Source organism: Hylaeus volcanicus, chromosome 3 (genome assembly GCF_026283585.1).
Source record: "Hylaeus volcanicus isolate JK05 chromosome 3, UHH_iyHylVolc1.0_haploid, whole genome shotgun sequence".
Taxonomy (NCBI): domain Eukaryota; kingdom Metazoa; phylum Arthropoda; class Insecta; order Hymenoptera; family Colletidae; genus Hylaeus; species Hylaeus volcanicus.
In genome coordinates, this window is record NC_071978.1 from 25,436,867 (window position 1) to 25,452,741 (window position 15,875).

The following is a 15,875-nucleotide window of genomic DNA, read 5'->3' on the forward strand; positions in this document are numbered from 1 at the left end:
TGTCGCGTGATTTCGCCGCGTAATGCTAATTAATTACATCAGCGAAAAAGAAAATAAGATCTCGTAGGCCCCGACCCTCGAGTGGCAAGCAAGATTACGACTCAACTCCGGCGGAAGGGTTGGAACCCCGGCGCTTGATTTTATTGCCCGCCCTCCCTCCCTCCCTTATCCACTCTACCCCCGTCGCGGTGCTTTCCTTCCTTTCCCGAGTCCGGAGTCCCTCGTTTCTTTTTCTTCCTTTCCCTTTCGTCGAGTGTACCGGTTACCGGTGGTAGGAAACTTTCCTTGGTCGTATTCGGTTATGTGCCCTCGTCTACCCACGCCGGGGCGTCTACGTGTTCGTGTCTCCGATCAACTGACCCGCGCAAAACTGACCAAAGGAAAGTGTTTCCCCTCCGAAGGTCAAGGCGCGAGACACTCTTGGAAATCGAAGCTCGTTGTTCGACGGTCTATCAACTGTTTCTGTTCAATTCATTTTGTAACTTATGAGCTCGTTTGCGTGACAAACCGAACAATTTTTCGGGGTTGGTGTTTCAAATTTTGAACACTAAAATTCGAAGCTTAGTTTTCAAGCAAAGAATTTCTGAATACGGAACATTTTTAACGAAGGTTAAATTACGATAAACCCTTAGGAGGCCCGGACAGTCTTAATTATTCCAAAATAAGTAAATAATCTTCTTTGACAAGTAATATAAAAAATAGTAAAATTATACTGTACTACAGCGCAGGATTTAACCCATTTATTGGATAATCTAATACTTTTCGGAGTACGGTATCGATTGAAACCTGCGAAGTCCTCTGAAATACTTGCAACTGTATTATTTAGGCAACACATTTAAGAAACGGAAGTTCTACCACCACTGTATGTATAACTGAAATTAATCGCAAGTTTGCATCCAAACCCGTATCGTTATACGTTTGAAGGCAGAATAGGGAAAATAAATTCGAAAGACCTCCCGTACAGAATCATTGTTACTCGTAAAACGACGAATGGTTTAACTCGGAAAGGCAATGCGCCAAATAAAATTGCTTTGAAACTTTTTGGAGCATAACATTGTACTCTGTCTATTCTTGGTATTGCCGAAAGCTCGCGTTGCCCCCCGAGGAACTGCTGTATAATTAAAAATAAGGATAAAATGTTACGTGAATATAGGTTAAAAAATTCTTTCTTAAAACGTTGTGTGAAATAGGGACATGTTCAATTAAAGAGTAAATTAAATACTAATATGTGCTATCAGACTCTTAAAATCGGGTCAATAGTCGAGTAACCGTTCGAATGTAATTATTCGTCGCGGCAGTTAAAAGTTCATCACATTTTAACCCCGATACGAAAATAAAAATGTTCGACTTAATTACATTTCCTCGTGATAACATGGTTTCTGGAAATAGTGACGGGTCAGGGCATCGAAATCATTCAATTTTTTGCCGAGACTATGGATTATTCTATTTCGGAACAACAATTCTGCCTAATAATAATTTTAATGAGTTTGCCATCGTTGGGGGAACGAGTGTGCACTAAACGAATAATAAATATACTTCAAGTAAATAGATCGATAGAAATACGATATATTAAAAATGGCACTTTTACATAATTCGTCACATTTTTATTTGATGGATCTAATGGCATAATAATGATTTTTATTATACTTGCCCCTCATTTCTAGTCACGGATTACTCGACGATTTAACATATCGAGGGTAAGGCAGTAACGACGGAGTTTCAAAGAAAACTGTTGATGCATTGCCCTACGTCGTTTTAGGATGTTAGCCTCAATGGATTAATTTACAGACACCCTAAACGCACGTGGTCACTGATAGTGTGTTTGGTCGTAGCCGCGATAAGTGGAAAAGAAAATAAACCGGTCGCAACGAGCATGATCCTGCAACGCGAACTGACCACCGTTAGATTGCGTTGGTCATGGTTGTTTCGGTCGACCCCCTCGCGTTCCCTCGCCCTTGCTTGGCCATCGTGCCTTTTTCTCTCGTTTCACGACACCCTTCCTTTCTCCTTCGTTCCTTCGCCGTCCCGCAGACTCTAACCCCCGTTGTCCCCTCCTCTCTTCACGGGGCAGATCGTCGGCTGAAAAAGGACGAGAGAAAGAGAGGGTGGACGATCCGAGAAAAGAGGGAAAACGAGCACGAGGTCCGAGAGGGAAAGTTGCGAGGGTGGGTGATAAATTGATAGTGGACGTGCGCCACGCGCCCTTCTCCAGGCCAACAGACCGACAGACCAGCAGACCGAATGACACCCTCGCCCCGATGAACTGCCCCCGGACTGTTGATACTTCTCCTGAACTGGAATTAAATGATCTCTACGGTCGTTCGGTCACGTAAGCCAGGCGCTTTGCCGCGGAACGAAGATCCTCGGTGGCCAGCGTCGCGACGCTGAATGGAATCAATTAACATATTGCAACCCCGCGAGAAAATTCACGTCAAAAATATTAATTAAATCGCTTCAGGGCAATGTAAATGGAGAGTGTATTATTTGAAATAAATTATGACGTATTATTAGGAATATTATTCATACTTCGTACTGGAAGGTGATTAAAAACACACGAGTTCAAACACACGAGTTCTGTTCATAATAAATAGAAACATAGACGGTGATAGATGGCACCCAAAATTTGACTTAGAACGACGGAGTTTCGGTAAAGGGGTGTTCGATGGTTTATCGAACCTCGTAAAATTATGCCATAGGATAGGTTATGCGTGAAAGCGACGAAAGCTGAAGTTTATAGTCAGAAGGTGAGGGTGAACGGCGCCAAATAGATAGAGGAGAGAGACAGGGAGAAAGTGGATGGATAGAACCCAGCCCAAGTTTCTGACCTTATTCAGCTTATTTCCATAAAGCACCTTTGAACAAATACGATATACACAAGGAAATTATTGTCGGGAAACACCAGCGAAGAAACGTGTTGCGAACGGTAATGCAAGATGATGAAATTATCCGTTTCTAATAATAAAAAGAGAAGTGGGAACCCCTTAGATTATCCCGTTCGTGGGCGACTATAGTAATTGGACGAGCAATCGCCCACGTCTGTATCCGATCGACCAAAAGGCTTATTACACCGTTGGCATAATCGAGAGTGAAATTCCACGTGTCAGTCGTAACGTTACAGGATCGGTGACACGGTTTGCGTTTTCTAACATCAGTCTCTTGAATTTACAATGGATTCAGGAATCTAACGAATTATTATGCAACTGAATTGTGTTGCGGTGTTCGTCAGATTTTAGACAGAGTGCTATGCGAATGGTTTCGATGAATAGAGGTGAGTGGGAAGAGACAGAAGCTTGACCTATACAATAATCATTATCGGAATTGAGTTTTAAGCTACTATTCTCTCAAAAATTGTTGATGATATTATCTCAAAAATGCAAGAATAAATTACGGTTCCATAGGTAGTTGCATTCGTATATCTCTGCGTACCCATTAACGAGTACGCATATAATTAAATGGATAATTCGAATGGATCCACTTTCCATTGCGTATTTCGTGCACGAATATCCCCACCGTCCCTTCGCCGTCATTTCCAAGATTTCCCATCTATCAATTTACGGAAACAAAATTTTTTTTTTTTTTTTCGGAGTTCTCCCCGAGACGTCCAATCTGGCGCAACCCCTTGAGGTGGAATAAATACACAGAGGGCGAAATATCGGGCTAACCACGAGTCGGACCGAACCCGTGGATGCGACTTCCGTTTTAATCAGTACGAATCCAAGTTATTAAAATTCCTGCGGAATTTTCGCGGTTGAATAGAGCCGGGTGGCCGCCGACCGGTCGGAAAAGCGCGCTCGCTCCCGAAGTCGGCGTCTGAAAGAAAAAGAAGTTCATTCATTCCAATAGACGGAAGATATAGACCCGGGTCGGCCGCGTCGGACAGAATATCGGCAAACTAAAAACGTTAATTTATTCAATGGCAAAGAGGCATGAAGACATGAGAGTACTGCGCCCTAAGAGATGAGCTTGAGAACCGAGGAAGAACAGAGAGAAATCCGGAGGAAGGCTGACTGAGGAAGGACTTTCCTGAGGGGTGGAACTCTCTGTAGGAAGGGGGGGGGAGGGAGAGCAGAGAGGACAGGGGTGGCTTAAGGGGTGGAGTCGATGAAGGGGGTGAAGGGACTTTGGAGTCAAACGAAAGCCTCCGGCAGTTTTTCTACTGGCTTCGGTCGAACTCTTGAATTTCGCAAGTTTTTTCTGTCTGATTTTTCTAATTAATTATCGGTATTGATTGGTTCTCGATTTGACTGTGGAACGCCTTTGGCTACAGAGCGAGGAGATGGAAATGACCGCATAGAATAACCGTGAAAGGGAGAAGAAGCCAAGCGAATTAACTGTCCACGATTTTCCCGGAGTCGTGATTAAAGAGTGGCTTTACACTGAAAGGTAAGGAAAGGATTTTCGATATCCTATTCTTTTCTTTTTGTTCGTATCGCGTTAGGGAGACGGTGACGGGGGAGGAGAGGACGGTGGTATACACCTTTGCGCAATCGAAAGGCTCCACGTTCACTCGATTGTTTTTCTATCGCGCGTGACTCTTGCCCGACCGATACCGTACGTCGAATACAATAAGAATGATTGATTACCCTCGCCGGCAAATAGGTTATGCATGTCTTCGTCATAGGGCTCGGGAAGAATAAGCAATGGATTATATTTTTCAGCTATAATTTTCCCACTTAATACCGAGAAAAACCTCGGTCCGTTTTTTATACAAGATTCCTTCCATCTCTTCCTTTCCCGTCTTAATCTTTCATCCAGCCCCGTAGCTGCGCGTTAAAATCTCGTCCAGAAATCTCGCGTGGAACGCGAATCCCACCAGAGAGCATCAACACACACCCCTCCTCATCGGAAAGTAGAACACTCGTGTTCATCCTTGGACCCTTCCCTCATCGTTCATAGCCGGGACACCCGCGCAAATAAAAGAAAACGCAACGGCCGCTGTCCGTGGAACCGACGATTAACTATTCACGACTTTTTCCTCAAATCCATCTGGCCGCGAGTGCCCCGCTGGAAGTTTCTCGGAAGGTGGTCAGTACGTTGTAAGACGGAGGATTGATTGCCTCCGAGGTTTCACGATGAAGCGGCAGGAAGAGAGGACGGCCAGAGAACGTAGGAAGAACCACGGCGGGCGGGGAAGCGAGAGAGATAACAACAGAGTTAAGCAGAGACGGTAAGCAAAGGTGAGCGAGAGAACAGAGAGGGAGATAGGTGAAACGACGAAGGGGTGAGTCAAGGGTGAACCATCGGGCTGAGAATGCGGCCAAAGTACGTGAGCAGGGGGATGACTTGTGGTTGTGTGTCGCAAGATAGGGTTGCTATATACCACGTGCTCTGTTCTGCGTCCGTCGGTCCGTTCGTTTCTCGTCGTGCCGTCCGTTCCTAACCACTTCTCTCCTATCCTCTTCCTTTAAGGTCCTTTCCAAGACTGCCCTAGGAGAGGATGGACGAGGTGGTCGAGAGTGGCTTGCAAGGACCTGCGGGGATGTTCTTGCACTTCGGACGGCTAAGTTGTGTGCAACCCCTGTACGGCCAACTTGTGTGCGAAACCCGCACGTGGTTCGTGTGGGTGAGAGCATACGTGTGCACATGTGCATGTGCGCACGTGGCTTCGACTACGGTGGCGGGCAAACCTCTGCGTGGAGGACCGAAACGCCGACCGAGGAATTACGTGTACTGCTACAACAGCACTCGTCGTTTATTTAGAACAAAAACGATGGACCGGAGTTGATCTATCAGGTGGCGAGACTGCTTAAGTAAGGGTTGATTAAGGGAAGAGGTCAGTTTGAGTACCATGGAAAACATGGGAAAACGCGACGAGTCTGGTGAACGTTCGCGAAGTAGCTTAGGTAAACTAGGACTTTTTGTTACATTTCTCAGGTGAGGAAAGACGGAATTTATTCGAGACTGTTTCAACCCTTTGGACTTTATCTGTTTAGATCGTACCAGTACTATGATGAGCTTCGTATGTATGTAGTTGTAATCTTATTGGGATGTATTTGATTTTATTCTTCAGGCTTAAAGTCGAGGAATGATATTTTCATATCGATTAAAGTGTATAGAGATAGGTTTGTATTTGAAGTGGATAATTTTATTATTGCAAGAAAGTTTGCAAGAAATAAACCTTAAATAATTTGAAGAACAGCAAGCTTGAATAACACTAAATCCTAAATGAAATCTGCTCCAACTTGATATAAGTATAATAATAAGACCTCCCTCGCGACCATGGTCATGCAGCGGTAAGCAAGATTCTCCGCGACAAAGTGTGCAGGTCTAAGAAAACGTCCCCCCGAGAACAATCCGGGGGAGGCCTCGACGCGGACAATAAGATCCTCGCGTCCGTTTCGTAACGAATTGAAGTTCACTTTATAGGATGACACCCGTTAAATGCCGTGCCTCGCTATAGAGACTATCGGACAAGGCATGTAAGGAACTCGGATATACACGTACAGGATCTTTCGCGGGCGGGTGTGCGCGTCCCCACGCACACCGTACCGCGTGAAATCTCACGACAAATACACACATGTGAGAAGCACAATAATTACTATAGGTAGTAAGGAGGGTAGCTTGGCCAGCAATCGATATATACACACACGCATAGGGGACACGCATACACACGCACGGGGCACACGTAGGTGACGGGCGTTGAACACACGCAGCAGCCGACAGAGCGCACACCTTTACACGGTTTACATAAGTGAAGTTCCTTGGCCACCACCCTCAGTCACCACCTCTTATATACCCCCTTCCAGCAAGTACCACCCTCTCTATCCTCCCACGCTACCCTGGCCCTCTTCCTCCTGCTTTCTGCCCAAGCGTTTCTAATTTGCATTCCCCTCCGTTTGCACTCCTCGCCCCTTCTCTCGCTTTCTCTCGCGCACCAACCGACCCCTCTCGCTCCCATCCTCTGGCCCTCCCTGTCCGTCTCGTTCTCCATCCCCCTTCGCAACCACCTCCGCCTTCTTCTCATCCTACACCTTCAAGCCATCCACCCAACAACCCCGTTGTCCGTCTTGCGAGGTTTCACGCACACGCGTGTCTTTCGTCCGTGTACCACGCATACGATGGGACGGCGAGAGGGTGAGAGGGGGTGTGGGTGGTTTGCGAGACAAAGAGACCACCCTTAAGTTCGGGCCAGGGAGTAAGACGGCCAGGGAGTATGGGGCAAAGGAGGATGAGGATCGGTCCAGGGCTGCTGCAGTTAGGTTAGGGCTGCCGGTACCTTCTTAATACCTTTCGTCGGGCTCGCTTGTATACCTATACGATCTGGATCTTGATCGTTAAAGGTGCCGGGACGGACAGCGTCTTACATAATTTCGCGGACGTCCTCCCTACCGAGGTGCTACTATTTTTAGTGGACCGCGTGTCCAACCCTTGGTTTGCGACCGTGAAACTTTTCTTGGAAATGGGGATCGTATCGAGTGTATCGTAATTCTCTGGGGATTTTATTTTTAGCGACTCCATTTCAGTTAATGTCTTTATCGCACTGATATGGAGAGGTCGAGGGTCGGCCGAAGGGATGCTTCTAAATCGGGGGTTAGTTGCGCGTTCTTTACGGGTTGGTAGAATTTGCTGTCGAGCTATGAATCGAGGTAACTTCATTAGGTATAGGTCGAACTTGGTTAGTCAGTGGAGTCTGTAAGGATCAGGCATTTATTATTTATAGCGAGTATTAATCAATTGATAAATGTATAGGTAACCAACAGTATATTATTTGAAGGGGAAAATGAAATTCATGCAACCAAGAGTTAACACAAGTTTATGAACTTTTCGTACATTATAAAAAATGTATTTATAAAATTGGAAGATCAGAGGTGTTTCCCTCGGGCATACTGACCACCATGTACTGGCCCTTCCATTTGCCATAGCTACGAGTATATCATAGAATGTAAATTGCAGTAATATGTAATCTATCAGTACGAATTGCATATGTAACCCAACCTCGCTCCACAAAGACTAAATGTGTTTGGATTCTGTGCGAATGCTTAGCATTTGTAGGTCGAAATGAGATTCTAACGAGTAGATTAAGCATTTACGACGCCGCTCTGGTTGTCTTTTTCTATCGAGGTGTCTGCATTATGAATATATAGGTGATAAATTTAATAGTAAAAGTTTTGTCGCGCACTGTCCTGCAACGGTTTAATGCTACGGCACTTGGGTCAAAGTTGAGATTTACGTTTGCATAAATTTGGGGGTAGTGGTAGGTGGTGGAGTATCCTGACAATACCAATCACAATTCTTGAGCCAGTGGACAACATCCCGCGGCAACATGTTCGATTACATTACTGTTTTAAATTAATTATTCTGTGTATGGTGTGAGGGCTACTTGGAGCAGTAGTGAGAGAAACGATTACTTGTGGGACGTTACAAAGAATGCTTCTGAATAGTATTTTAAGAATTTTCTTTAGATACACAGATCCGATGTCCACTTTGAATGATAGTAAAACATTCTAGATATTACTTTATGTCTAAGGCTTAGACATAAAGCTTAGACTCTAAGCTATATGCGTGAGTTTGTGTATATGATTCTGGAATAATTAAGATTTCGAAATTTATTTATAAAATAAACACAAATTGATTTACAACTATCCAAGAACGTGATCACTAGGGGTCGCTATATTAATTTCACTTAAATTAGGAAAAGTTGTGGTGGGATATACATTTTATTACACGTATATTAATTGTTTTGTGTTTGTGATGCAACTGATGAACTGATGATACTTCCTATGCTTTGGGAGAATTATACTTAATAGGGATGGCACAATTCCTCGAACTTTAACTACTTGGCGCGAGAGTCTAACGAGTCTCTTGATAACTTTTATCAAACATGCTGAATTCCATTTGGAGCATTCCCCCGAACTCTCTGGTATATGGAACCTTTATTCTATCTTACCTTCTCACGACGATCACTTTACGCGCACCACGTGTTTTGCCTCACCTTACGATAACAAACCAATTACTTTACGAATTAGTGTTCATCTTTTTGACTAACTGGATAATTCAGAAATTTATTTTCTACGTTTACTCTCACTTTAAGGAGCTCGATCGTGATCATTTAGATCGCAAAATTGAGCTACCCATTCGCGTTAAAGTTATTACTGCTCACAGAAGGCCTAGTATCCAAAACCTTGATTAATCAAACAATGTAATCGTAATTTTCCAAGGAAGGATTTCATCCCGAATTATCTAGAATACTCACAGTAACGAAACAACAAAATGAATTTCAGGATAACCCAGCATGGGTTTCGAAAATAATCCCTAAACCCTACTCTCCCTATGGCAGAGTTCTGCAAAGATTAAGCGTTAGATAAAACAGATTAATTCTACCTCGAATGTTTAACGACAATGTTTGCCTCGAGACATCTCTGTTGACCCGAAAGAAATGGTAAGTATCATGGAGGCTCGCGGGTCTAATTGAAGTAACCGATATGCAGAGCGCGGCAACACTGGCCGAATACAGGATGGCTTGGACCAGGACAATGGCAGAAATGGAGATAAAGAAGGGTCGTGGCGGGCATAATTCCGAAGTGCGTTAAGAGATCCGACTGACTGACGTATCTGTCAGGGATGGATGGCAGTAAGGGTTACGAGCATCACTCATCAGTAGCGGCCATATTGCCTCCCGGTACCCCCAACCCTGCGCGGGGGAGCGCGAGCCTTGATAATTCCCCAACCCCCTTCGCTTTCCGTCTCCCTTTCTTCGCTGTTCATCTCGCTCCAGCTTGCGTTCGCTTGCCTGCTCACCCTTGGTGCCTTAGTCTTACGGGTTTCTTCTCCTTTTCTCCCTTCTTCTTCCAGCAACGCTTCTTCTTCTTATTTAAACCCCCCAGCGCGCGGTGCCCGGGCTGCTTAATGAGAACCTCCACCTCTTCGTACCACCACCACCACCACCACCACCATCGTCGCCGCCACCACCACCGTCGCCGCTTCCACCACCGGCGCTCACCACTCTTGTTCCCTCTTCAGCCCCTGGCCGCCTGCTCCGTTCTCCATCCCGCTCTCGTTTCAACCAGTAACGCGGGGTTCACCCAACTCCCGACGTCGAGTTACGACTCCTACGCGCGGCCAGTCCGCCACACACGCGAGACATTTTAGACTTTTGATATTGATTATACGCTGGAGATGAACGCTTCTCCTCGGCGACGATCACGATTACCATGCGTGATCTGCGGGGATCCGCGGACCGAGCGACGCCGCGACGAAGGCGCACCCCGCGAGTCGGAGTCCTGGCGTTCCGCTCGAGGGACACTCGTTGGGGATGGATGAGTAAATAATTACGTATGTTTCGGAGAGAGGAGAAAATTGGGAGAGAGTCTGCCGATGGGACTCGCCGATTAGGGTAAGTTCTGAGAATATGTAGGCTCTTGGGCGCGAGGACCATCGACCGATGCTATCCTTTTGATGATAATAGGTAGCTACGGTAGTAAGTAACCGTTGTTGTACGATTAATGGATGATGGGTACTCGAGGCCTTAATCGAGTATACTATTCTTCAGACGTGTTCTCTTTGGGGAAGACTGTTGGAGTCTAGTACAACATAGTAGGCAATATACATATAATAATAGATCTAACCTCAGGGATGATGTTAATCTGATATATAGTGAATCCTGTCTAAGTCGGTTCGAGAGATGAAATTCTATAGCTATTTAATCTCTAAAGCTGCCGCTCATTCACATCTCTATATTGACTTTTGATCCTCTTAATAAACTTTTGCGATACGTCCTAAACACTTCACGTAATAACAAAGCTTAACTAACACTTTATCAAATTTCATTCCGAATAAAGAATACAAATTTTATATCGAGTCTTCAAGAATAACCGCACTGTACAGCGTTCAGTGACCATATTATATTTGCTGTATCGATGTCAGAGACCAGGCTCGATAACGAAGTCGAATTCTAATATTGTTTTAAATTGTAAGAGGCGACCTTATTATTGGAGCTCCGTAGAGTGACGCACGTTTAAAAGAAGCACGATCGTTGACTTTCGGGTTTCGTGATCTATACGGTCCCCTTTACATTAAATTTGGTCTAGTAGGGGTTATTACCGTTTCGTGTGTAGTTAACCGAATCAGAGTTTCAATCTGATTTGTACGTCTTTGACTACATTCGGACGAATTAGGTCACATGTAAATGAAAGACATAAATCTTTTCTTTCCCTTACTCGACTCTTTTCGAATTGTTCGCGAGCACACCATTCGGCATTAACGACAACAATCATACGCCTCCGACAAGTCATAGATATTAAACAGTTATGGTCGTGTTATATAAATAACTTACGATTCGTATCGAGGAATGAATTAATTCCAGGTTGAGTATTTATTATTATTGTCACTATTATCGTTACTAAGATCATTAAAAATGTACGTATTTGTTAATACAAACGTAATGAAAGTATTGGTATTCAACAATTTTTTTTTTCTTTTAAATAAAGAGCTTTCAATATTTTTTATTAAAAATTACAAAAAGACTAACTTGATTCTTTTAAATTTTAAAGTGACTTTGCTTCTACGTAACATAATACAACGACGTCCTAGCTATTATGTGAGAGGGTCGCAGGAGTAATGATTTCTGAAACTTTGACATAGATCTACAGATACAAGAATCACGAGGAATATATTTCTCTGTCCACCTACTTGCATAGTACAATATATCTGGGACATATTTACGACTGTTTTCTCTGCTAGCAATTGATCAGCAGTCTAACGGTTCATTGTGTACCATACCAATAAATAACAAACGTTTTTCCTTCGATGTTGGGATCCACCTATACAGTCGGGAGGAAGAATTTTCGCTCTCAGGAATTTGATCGTTTGCACAGCGAATCCGCGGTGTTATCATAATTCTTTTTTAATTCAACGATATCAGATTTATCGAATGCGGACTTGATTAAAATTCAATGACGATTGACTCGTGTAACTTGTACCTTGTCTTATTCTAAACTATTTATTCTTGTGTATATGATACCATGAAAATGTTTAATAATAATACAAAAATATAATTGAAATATTTCAAATAAAAAAGTATCGGTTGAATACCCAAGTAAATAATAATTATTATAGTTTCCATACATAATAATATTGGGTTGTCCGGAAAGTTCGTACCTATTTTTAAGAATAATTCAAAGGCATATTTGAATTTTGATGTATATTTATTGAATTATATATGTACCATTTTCTTCCACAACTTCTCCACCTTTTAAGGAATGTACACGTTATTTGTTTTCAGCCATTCCGATATATTCAGACCTGTGCCGCCTACAAAAAATCGGCATGGACTTTCCAGACAGCCCAATACATAGTAAGAATAAAACTCCATTAAAAAATGATCAATCACAAAAGAAATGAAACGCACCCGATGAACTACATTTGCATCATAAAATAACGAACAATGTACAATCCATAACCACAGGTTTCGTCCCAAGACAAGCACTGGGTATCGTTCCGCCGAAACCGCGGGAAAACGAATCCACGTGGTGTGGCAAGAAGAAAGATCAGTGTCGAGGTTAAGGGGAATGTGGTACGAGAGAACAGAATGTGGACATTGCCGAGCGATGTTTGCTCGGTTCGCAGTCCTCGCCGAGGTATCCTGAAACGTCTGATCCAATACAGTACTCGGTAACCAACCAGCGATCTTTCTCCCTACGATAGGAGCAAGCAATTTATCGTATTAAAATCTACATAGCGACATCATTCCCGTCTAATCGCGGCACCCAAAGAATCCCTTCGCCGTGAGTCCCGGGTCCTGCATATATACATACATTCGCAGGCTATTACAGGAACGACATTTGTATTTCTTTGTGCCGGGCAAAGCGAATAATAGCATGAACGTGGATTAAGACTGTACGGATAAGATCGTTTCGAGGATCCACTCGAGAGCCCAGGACCATTGTCCCGATCGAAACGATCTACTAACCGATCGTCTTCTCTCCACTCGTCAACCCTCTCTCGTTCCTCTCGCCCATCCACCCTACCTCCCGCGAGTCTCCCTTTCGGCGTCCTTCTCGCCAGATACCGATAACCACCGTATCCCTCTGCCTATGGTCTCATCTCTGCCGTGCAGTCACGTCTTCGGGGAGTACAGGAAAGAGAGACGGAGAGAATCTGAGCCGCGACGCGGAAAGAGAGGCGCGACGCTTAAAGGACGGGGAAAGAAAGGGAAAAGAAGACAGCGGGATAGACAGAGTATAGTGGATGGGGAGCGGCGAGGAAGCGGGGGTGGTTAGGGGACGTCGAGCGAGAAAGAAGCAACGGAAAACGACGATGGATGGAGAAAGGTGGGACGCACGGTCGGTGGGTCGTTATTTTTGTGCCTGCTTCGTCTTTAATTTCTCCCCTCCTTTTGCGCCACGGCGCGGACGCCGCGACGCCGAGCAGAGGAGCCGTGGCTGGTTGGTGTGCGGTTGTCTTAGTTCGTATGCATATCTCAGTGCCTCACATATTGATTCAGGGCGTCATTACGCGTCTTAGCTCGGCCCACTCCCACCACCGTCTAAACCACCCTCTACCTCATCCCACCTACTCCGCAACCCTCTACACCCCCCGTCTCCACTTCCTTCTTCACCTCCAGTCCTCCTGTGGCTCTCCTTCGCCGACCCAACCACCCACCTACCCTTACTCGAACCTTCACTACCCCCAGCTGGAAGAATCTTCTTGCAGACCGGTCCTTCCCTCTCCCCTCCTTGCTTAACGACACGCAACTCCCCCAACCCCCTTCGCTTTACGTTTCTTCCTTATTCGCGTCCTGTGTGTCTTCGGACTCTCCGTCTCCGTCGTGTTCGCCCCCTGTCCCTTACTCCAACCGTTCGCGCCGATTCTTATCTTACGCTTGCATTCGTATTAAATAATTACAGCGATCATTTCAGAACTCGAGCTGTCCAGACGAAAGGCGGAGTCGTTGATGATGGTAACATGCAGGTATCGTTTGAGTCGATGTTTTGTTGTCTACACACTCGTTGTGCGAAGGTTCTATCATATGAACGATGTACGATGCTAATGGTCTGATGTGTGAACTGAATATTTCCTGTTGCTGGACTGTAGGTATATAAGTGTACGAATGTTTGCATGTTTTTTTTTTTATGGAATGGACACGATGAAAGTGCAACTGGATAAAAATATACTGCTGCAAAGTCTACCGTTACCTATGCGCACAAATGACAATGTACTATCAAAAACTATTCAGAGCAAACGAAAACAACAGGTATTTAAATAAATAAATTTTAATTCACGTATCAAAGGTTTACAGATTCAGATTATCTAATTTTCAACAACTACGATAAATTCCTCAAGGATCTATTTCCATGCGATAGGTGTACCTAGAACAAGATCCGCGAGACCTCTACCGAATAACCGTCTAGGGGATCAAGACACCCAACTTATATAAATACTGTAAATAACTACAAGCACCTAGACGATTCGTCACGCTGCATTCTCCAACCAAAGTTTGTCGTGTTTGCCAGGAGAATGCTCCATGGGAGACGGGGAACGCAAATCAATTAAACGAATAGGATGATCTATCTCCTTTGATCTCGGATGCATGTTCCTCTGGATCTCAAACATAGCCTCATAGCTACAGAAGAGAAAGCTCTGTCTCTAATGCAAAATTAACCGAGTCTCATCCATTCATCGACTATCTCATTGTGTTCTCGCGGCAAGATTTCGTTCGTTGGCGAGAACGAAGGGTTCTTTGGCGACAGGAGAGTGTCGGGTGGTTGGGACTGCTGGGGGAATTAGAAAACCGTCGGGAGATTGTTGCGCGCTTTTAATATCGAAGGATGATGATGAGGATGCACAACCAGAGAGCCCAGACAAGTTCCCGAGCATTTTTCGCAATGGATTGCGGCTTCTGTTCTACTTTGAGACCATCAAGGAGGGTTGGAACGATTGCTGAGATGATCGAACAACGAAAATTTCACGGCACGTAATGATCTTCCTGAACGTAGTTCGAACCTGCGACTGATCAGACGGAAAGGAAGTTCCGAGCAGTAGATCCAGACGTCACTGGACGGACAAGGGTGGTCCCTGCTACGTGGCACTTCTGTATTTAATTACGCCGTAACTCGATATCTAATAATTAGAGTATAGATGAGGGAGAAGAGCGTGCAAAGCACATGCAAACTGTACAGGGTGGCCCGTGTGTTACTAATGTTACGATCTGTTTTCTTGGAAAATAATGAAAGTGCTGACTTTAGTTTTAGTATCATTGAATGCAACGGCTGAGGCACTCCTTTTGTTGGAGTAATTGTTAGAGAGAAATACGAGAGCGAGAGGCACTAACAAAATTTTTGTTTAATGATATAGTACTTATTTTATTTATATTTGGATAGTTTTTATAAAACTGAATATTATTTGTTTGATTAATAATGTAGATTATATTTAATATACTATCTCTAGCCTACATTTTTAATACACTTTAGCTATTATTATTGCATGTAAATTCTAACGTAGGAAGTATTATATATTATTTATATGATTTATGTCAGTGGCGTCATCTGTTGGATAATCCTACAGTGAAAGTGTTTTGATCAAACTGCGACCAAAAATACAAATTTTAAAATGTACCTATACTTATGGATCTTTATAGTGATCCATACTCGAAATAATTATTGTTATGTGTAAACGAACAGTGCAAAATGTGTAAAAATATTTTGAAGAAAACGGAATTCAACTATATCATTTTGTGGAAAACACAGACGACGTGTAGAGTACTACAGTGAACAAAATTCTCCAACAACAACAACGTTGATATTGAAAGAACTGGGAATGAATTTTTGATTCTACAATCATATGTACCATATACTAGATTCCTCCAGTTATCGACCGATAGTAATGCACTAGCACGATTCGTGTCAAAAACTTTTGTAAGAAAAAGTTGTCAAGCTACA

General features: G+C 43.9%; 1 long non-coding RNA gene across 1 annotated transcript in view; it reads right to left on the reverse strand.

Annotated features, from left to right (window-relative positions):
* Window positions 1-9,453, reverse strand: part of LOC128874125 (uncharacterized) — a 31,923-nt gene extending 22,470 nt beyond the window's left edge. The window contains exon 1 of the long non-coding RNA XR_008456578.1: window positions 9,322-9,453. This is a non-coding gene — a long non-coding RNA (uncharacterized LOC128874125). The remainder of the gene's footprint in view (window positions 1-9,321) is intronic.
* Between the last annotated feature and the right edge of the window lie 6,422 nt (window positions 9,454-15,875).